We start from the raw sequence: 6748 nt of genomic DNA, 5'->3' as shown, positions 1-6748 counted from the left end.
GCCTTGGGGTCTTGTCTCAGCACACGAATCCTGCTACCGTGCTAGCTAGAGCCAGCAGGGATCCCCACTGCTGCACAGTTCGTCCTGAGGAGATCCTAAGCTGTAAGTCACATACTTTGTTAAAAAGATTTTTATTTATTTGAAAAGCAGAGTTACAGAGAGAGGGAGAGAGAGAGAGAGAGAGATCTTCTATCTGCTGGTTCACTCCCCAAATGGTCACAATGGCTGGGGCTGATCAGCCTGAAGCTCAGGAGCTGGGAGCTTCATCTGGGTCTCCCAAGTAAATTGCACACTTCTGGATCAGGATAATGGATTTTGGTGCGCTTTGCTTCTCAAAGAAGAGCACAACTGGGAGATTGTAACTTCTGCCTCTAAGGAGAGTAGAGGAGCCTGCACACCAGCCCTGGCCGTTGCTTTCTGTTCTGTTCAGGAAATAATATGCTGAAGAGACAGGAACCCATCTGATCCACAGCAAGCAAAATGGATGAGTGGGTGAATGTTATTGCAAGGATGCACCAAGACCCTCATGGCCAGGGAGTCCAGGGAACTCAAAGGGGTAACCCAGGTGTGAAAATGACCTGAGTTCAAATTTGGCTTTGCATCTTTCAGGTTAGGTAATCATAAACAATCACTGTACAGCACTTTAAGCCCTTTCTTCCTCTAACTCTAGGGAAACAATTTTCTTGCCTCCTAATCTGTGAGCTCAGATGTCATGCAAAGTGGCCATGAATGATAGCTGGGTTTAGAGTCAGTGTGCCCAGAAATATGCTTTAAAAGAGACTCCAATGAGGAAAGAAATAATTGAAATTAGAGAGGAAATAAACAAAATTGAAACCAAAACCACAAAAGATTAGTGAAATGAAGAGCTGGTTTTTTGAAAAAATAAATAAAATTGATACACATTGGCTCAACTAGACAAAAGCAAGCAAACAAACAAATAACAACAAAAAAAGGAGGGAAAAGATCCAAATCAATAGAATCAGAGATGACAAAGGAAATGTAACAACAGATACCAGAGGGGAAAAAAAAGAATCATAAAGAATTACTAAAAGAGCTATATGCCAACAAATCGGAAAACCTAGAAGAAATGGATAGATTCCTGGACACAAACAATCTACCACAATGGAGTCATAAAGACTTAGGAAACCTAAACAGAATGATAGCCAAGACAGAGATTGAAGGCCCTCCCAACAAAGAAAAGCCCAGGACAAGATAGCTTCACTGCTGAATTCTATCAGACTTTTAAAGAACTAACTCCGATTCTTTTTGAGCTATTCAAAACAATTCAAAGGGAGGGAATCCTCCCAAACTCCTTCTATGAATCCAGCATCACCTTATTCCTAAACCAGAAAAAGATACAACAGAGAAGAATTATAGATCAATATTCCTGATGCATATAGATGCAAAAATCCTCAATAAAATACTAGCTAACCAAATCCAACAACACATCAGAAAGATCATTCACCCAGACCAAGTGGGATTTATCCTCGGTATGCAGGGAGGGTTCAACATTCACAAATCAGTAAATGTGATACATCACATTAACAAACTGAAGAATAAAAAACAGATATGATCATTTCAATAGATGCAGAGAAAGCAGCCGATAAAATACAACATCCTTTCATGATGAAAACTTTAAGCAAATTGGGTATAGAAGGAAAATTCTGCAACACAATCAAGGCAATTTATGACAAACCCTCAGCCAGCATCTTAATGAATGGGGAAAATTTGGAAGCATTCTCACTAAGATCCAGAACCAGACAAGGATGCCCACTCTCACCATTACTATTGAATATATTCCTGGAAGTTTTAGCCAGGGCCGATAGGCAAGAAAAAGAAATTGAAGGGATAAAAATAGGAAAGGAAGGGGCCCAGTTCTGTGGCATAGCAGATAAGGCTGCCGCCTGCAGTGCTGGCAATCCTGTATGGGTACCAGTTCAAGTCCCAGCTGCTCCTCTTCCAATCCAGCTCTCTGATATGGCCTGATAAAGCAGTAGAGGATGGCCCAAGTTCTTGGGTCCCTGCACCTGCATGGGAGACCTGGAAGAAGCTCCTGGCTTCGGATTGGCACAGCTCTGGCCGTTGCAGCCAACTGGGGAGTGAACCAGCAGATGGAAGACCTCTCTCTCTCTCTGCCTCTCCTTCTCTCTCTAACTCTTTCAAATAAATAAATAAATAAATCTTTAAAAAAAATTGGAAAGAAGAAGTCAAACTATCCCTATTTTCAGATGACATGAATCTATATATAGAGAACCAAAAGATTCTTCTAAGAGACTATTGGAGGTCCAGCACTGTGGCTTAGTGGGTAAAAACTGCAGCCAGCAGTGCCAACATCCCCTATGGGTGCCGGTTAGAGACCTGACTGCTCCACTTCCAATCCAGCTCTCTGCTATGACCTGGGAAAGTGGTGGAAGATGGCCCAAGTCCTTGGGCTCCTGTACTAGCATGGGAGATCTGGAGGAAGCTCCTGGCTTTGGATCGGTGCAGCACTGGCCGTTGCAGCCAACTGGGGGAGTGAATCAGCTATGGAAGACCTCTCTCTCTCTCTCTCTACTTCTGCCTCTCTATAACTCTGTCTTTCAAATAAAGAAATAAATCTTTTAAAAAAAGGGAGACTATTGGAACTCATCAAAGAGTTTGGTAAAGTGGCAGGAATTTTATATAGCCTTTGTATATACAGACAATGGTATGGCTCAGAAAGAACTTCTGAGTTCAATCCCATTCATAATAGCTACAAAGAAATTAAATTTATTGCGATAACTTTAATCGAGGAGATCAATTATCTCTGATGAAAATTACAAAACATTAAATAAAGAAATAGAAGTAGACACAAGAAAATGGAAAAATCTTCCATGTTCATGGATTGGAAGAATTAATATCAAAATGTCCATACTACTGAAAGTAATTTACAGATTCAACATGATCCCAATCAAAATACATCTCAGATCTAGAAAAAAATGCTTAAATTCAAATGGAAATACAAGAGACCTTGAATAGCTAAAGCAATCTTATACAACAAAAAGAAAGCCAGATACATCACAAAATCAGAGTTCAAGACATACCACAAGGCACTTATAATCAAAACAGCCTGGTACTGGCCAAAACAAAACAAAACAAAACAGGTGTATAGATCAATGGAACAGAGTAGAGACTGCAGAAATCAAACCATGCATCTACAACCAACTTATCTTTGACAAAGGAGCTAAAATCAATCCCTGGAGTAAGGACAGTCTCTTCAACAAATGGTGCTGGGAAAACTGGATCTCCATGTTATTGGAAAGAGCAAGGGTTCTTGTCTTCGCGCAAGAAAGAATTCAGGTGTGAGACAGAGAGCAGGGGAAAGCAACATAGCAAGGTTTATTAGGGTAGGGACATCCGTAAGAACGGATGGGCGCCTCTTCAGACAGGCCCTGAGAGACAATGCCCAGTCGCTCAGACTGGGGAAGAGTGAGGTTACATGGCTGAATGGAGAGAGTACACCTGGGCAGGCCAGGTGGGAGGCTCAGTAGAGAGGCAGAGGGCTGAGCGTGCAGTCCAGTTGAGGCCAGGGTTTTTAAAGGGATGGGTCTTGTCTTCTCCTCCAGGAACAAAGGACTTTTTGGATGTAAATACTAAAAATTCTTTTCTGAGTTTTCCCCCTGAAGTTATCAGACAGGAGGAAGCCTGGCTGGCGTTGCCCCGGTTAGAGGAAGGATGAGCAGGACCCCCTGGAGGATCAGGATCTGGGGCAGGATGTTTGAAGTGCAGATAGTGGGCTGCACCTGGAAGGTTATTGGGTAGAAGGGGCAGGAAGCACACCCGGAAGGTTATCAGGTAGAAGGGGCAGGGCAGGATGTTTTAAGTGCAGATACTGGACTGCACCTGGAAGGTTATCAGGATGACTTTGAGATGCAGATGCTGGACCTAGATGTCAATTCCTTAGGCCTTTGTCACACACACATAAGCTCATTTCTGACTTCCTAACATCCACATGCAGAAGCATGAAACAAGATATCTACCTTATATTTTACATAAAAATCTACTCAAGATTATCAAGAACCTAAATCTACAAGTAACACCATTAAATTACTACAGAACGTGGGGAAACCCTACATGACACTGGCATAGGCGAAGTCTTCTTGGAAAAGACCCCAGAAACATAAGCAATGAAAGCCAAAATTGACAAATAGGATTCCATCAAGCTGAGAAGCTCTGTATTGCAAAAGAAAAACTCAGCAAAGAGAAGAGGCAAACCAACAGAATGGGAAAAAATTTTGTAAATCATGAAACTGACAAAGGATTAACTTCCAGGATCTATAAAGAGCTCAGGAAACTCAACAACAACAAAACAAACAATCCAGTTAAGAAATGGGCAAAGGACTTGAACAGGCATTTTTCAAAAGATGAATTTCAAATGGCCAACAGACACATGAAAAAAAAAGGCTTAGGGTCACTAGCCACCATGGAAATGCTAATCAAAACCACAATGAGGCTTCACCTCACCCCAGTTAGAATGGCTCTCACACAGAAATCAACAAACAATAATACTGGAGAGGATGTAAGCGAAAAAGGTATCCTAATCCATTGTTGGTGGAAATGTAAACTGGTGCAGCCATTGTGGAAGACAGTATGGAGATACTTCAGAAATAAGAAAATAGATCTATCATATGACTCAGCAATCCCACTCCTGGGAACTTACCCAAGGGAAATAAAGTCAGCATATGAAAGAGTTATCTGCACTCCCATGTTCATCGCAGCTCAATTCACAATAGCTAAGATATGGAATCAACCCAGATGTCTACCAACTGTTGAGTAGATAAAGAAATTATGGCATATATATACTATGGAATACTGCTCAGCAGTAAAAAAAAAAAAAAAAAGAAATGCTGTCTTGCAACAAATGGATGCAATTGGAAACCATTATACATAATATTAGCCAGTCCCCAATAGACAAATAGCATACGTAACTGATAGAGTATCTAAAATGTAATGTATAAGAGTGAAATGGACATTTTGAGATTTGATGATTGTTTACAGCTCTTGTCTCTGTTGAGGAACAGTGTTTTTTTTCCCCTCATGCTATTTCTTGAACTCTTTACTTACTGTAGGGTTAATCTTATAAGTATAAAGTAAACTGAAAATATATCATTGTAAAAATTAAGAGTGGGGGCCGGCGCCGTGGCTTAACAGGCTAATCCTCCACCTTGCGGCGCCGGCACACCAGGTTCTAGTCCCAGTTGGGGCGCCGGATTCTATCCCGGTTGCCCCTCTTCCAGGCCAGCTCTCTGCTATGGCCCGGGAAGGCAGTGGAGGATGGCCCAAGTGCTTGGGTCCTGCACCCGCAAGGGAGACCATGAGAAGCACCTGGCTCCTGGCTTCGGATCAGCGAGATGCGCCGGCCGCAGTGGCCATTGGAGGGTGAACCAATGGCAAAAAGGAAGACCTTTCTCTCTGTCTCTCTCTCAGTATCCACTCTGCCTGTCAAAAAAAAAAAAATAAGAGTGGGAATAGGAGAGAGGAGAGGAAGAAGGGTGGGAGCATGGGTAGGAGGGAGGGTATAGTGGGAAGAATCCTGTATTCCTAAATATGTGTATATGAAATGCATGAAATTTGTACACCTTAAATAAAACTAAAAAAAGAAAAAGAAAATAATAAATTAAGGTGTTCTATTGCACAGTAGGGTAGCAATACATTATGATAATGTACTGTATATTTTTCTTTAAAAAAATTGAGAAAGGACTTTCGAATGTTTTTACCATAAAGAAATGTTATATGTTTGAGTAGATAGATATGTTTACCATGATTTGAACATTACACAATGTATGTGCATGATGAAGTGTCATGGTAGCCCAGGCATATGTACAATTTTATGTATCAGCTGAAGATAAAAATAAAATTTTAAAAATAAATCACCCCTCCAAAAAAGTGACTCCAATGCTCTAAGTCCGCCCATGGGAGACTCAGAGGTCATTCTCAGAAATGAGCGAGCCAGAGGAGGTCGTTCAGAGAGTAGGTGATGAGTTCTATTCGGGTTACGTTGAACTTTTCACCTGTACAGCACAGTCAGGAAGGTCTGATAGACATGTAGGACATGATTCAGGCAAGCAGCCAAGTCTTGCTAGGGAACTAAGACTTAGGACTCATCCCAAACATTGGGTAATTTTATCAGTAAGAGCAGAGCTCTTGAGAGTTCTGAGACAGAATGAGTTTGAGATTTCAAAAATACTGAAATAGTTATTATGGAAGAATATGTATGGCTTCCAGTGTTGTTAAATTCTTTGATGATTTTAAAGTTCTTGCATATGTGTTGTTTTATCATTATCTTAGGGTTAGTGTCATTACTAAAGAAACTTTGGAAACAGCCATAAAAAAAGTTTGTTACATCTGTACTTTACACAGGCAGTCGAAAGAAATAAAATATCACTGAAATTAAAATGACTAAACACACATGCACACACATACATCATGAGGAATTGTCAGAGTACTTGAAAAGGGAAGCTGCAAAAATATTTACAAATATGTAATCCAGGGACTGGTGATGTGGCACCACAAGTTAAGATGCTGCTTGTGGTGCTGGCATCCCAAATCAGGGTGCTGGTTTGAGTCCTGGCTACTCTGCTTCTGATCCAGTTTCTGGCTAACATGCCTGGGAAATCAGTAGGACTTGGGCCCCTGCCACCCATGTGGGAAACTAGAATGGAGTTCCTGGCTCCTGGCTTTGCATCACACAGACTTGGGGGAGTGAACCAAGCATGAAAGTGTGCGCGTG

Source organism: Lepus europaeus, chromosome 8 (assembly GCF_033115175.1).
Source record: "Lepus europaeus isolate LE1 chromosome 8, mLepTim1.pri, whole genome shotgun sequence".
NCBI lineage: Eukaryota > Metazoa > Chordata > Mammalia > Lagomorpha > Leporidae > Lepus > Lepus europaeus.
The sequence above is the reverse complement of the archived record's forward strand: the minus strand, read 5'-3'. Positions refer to the sequence as shown.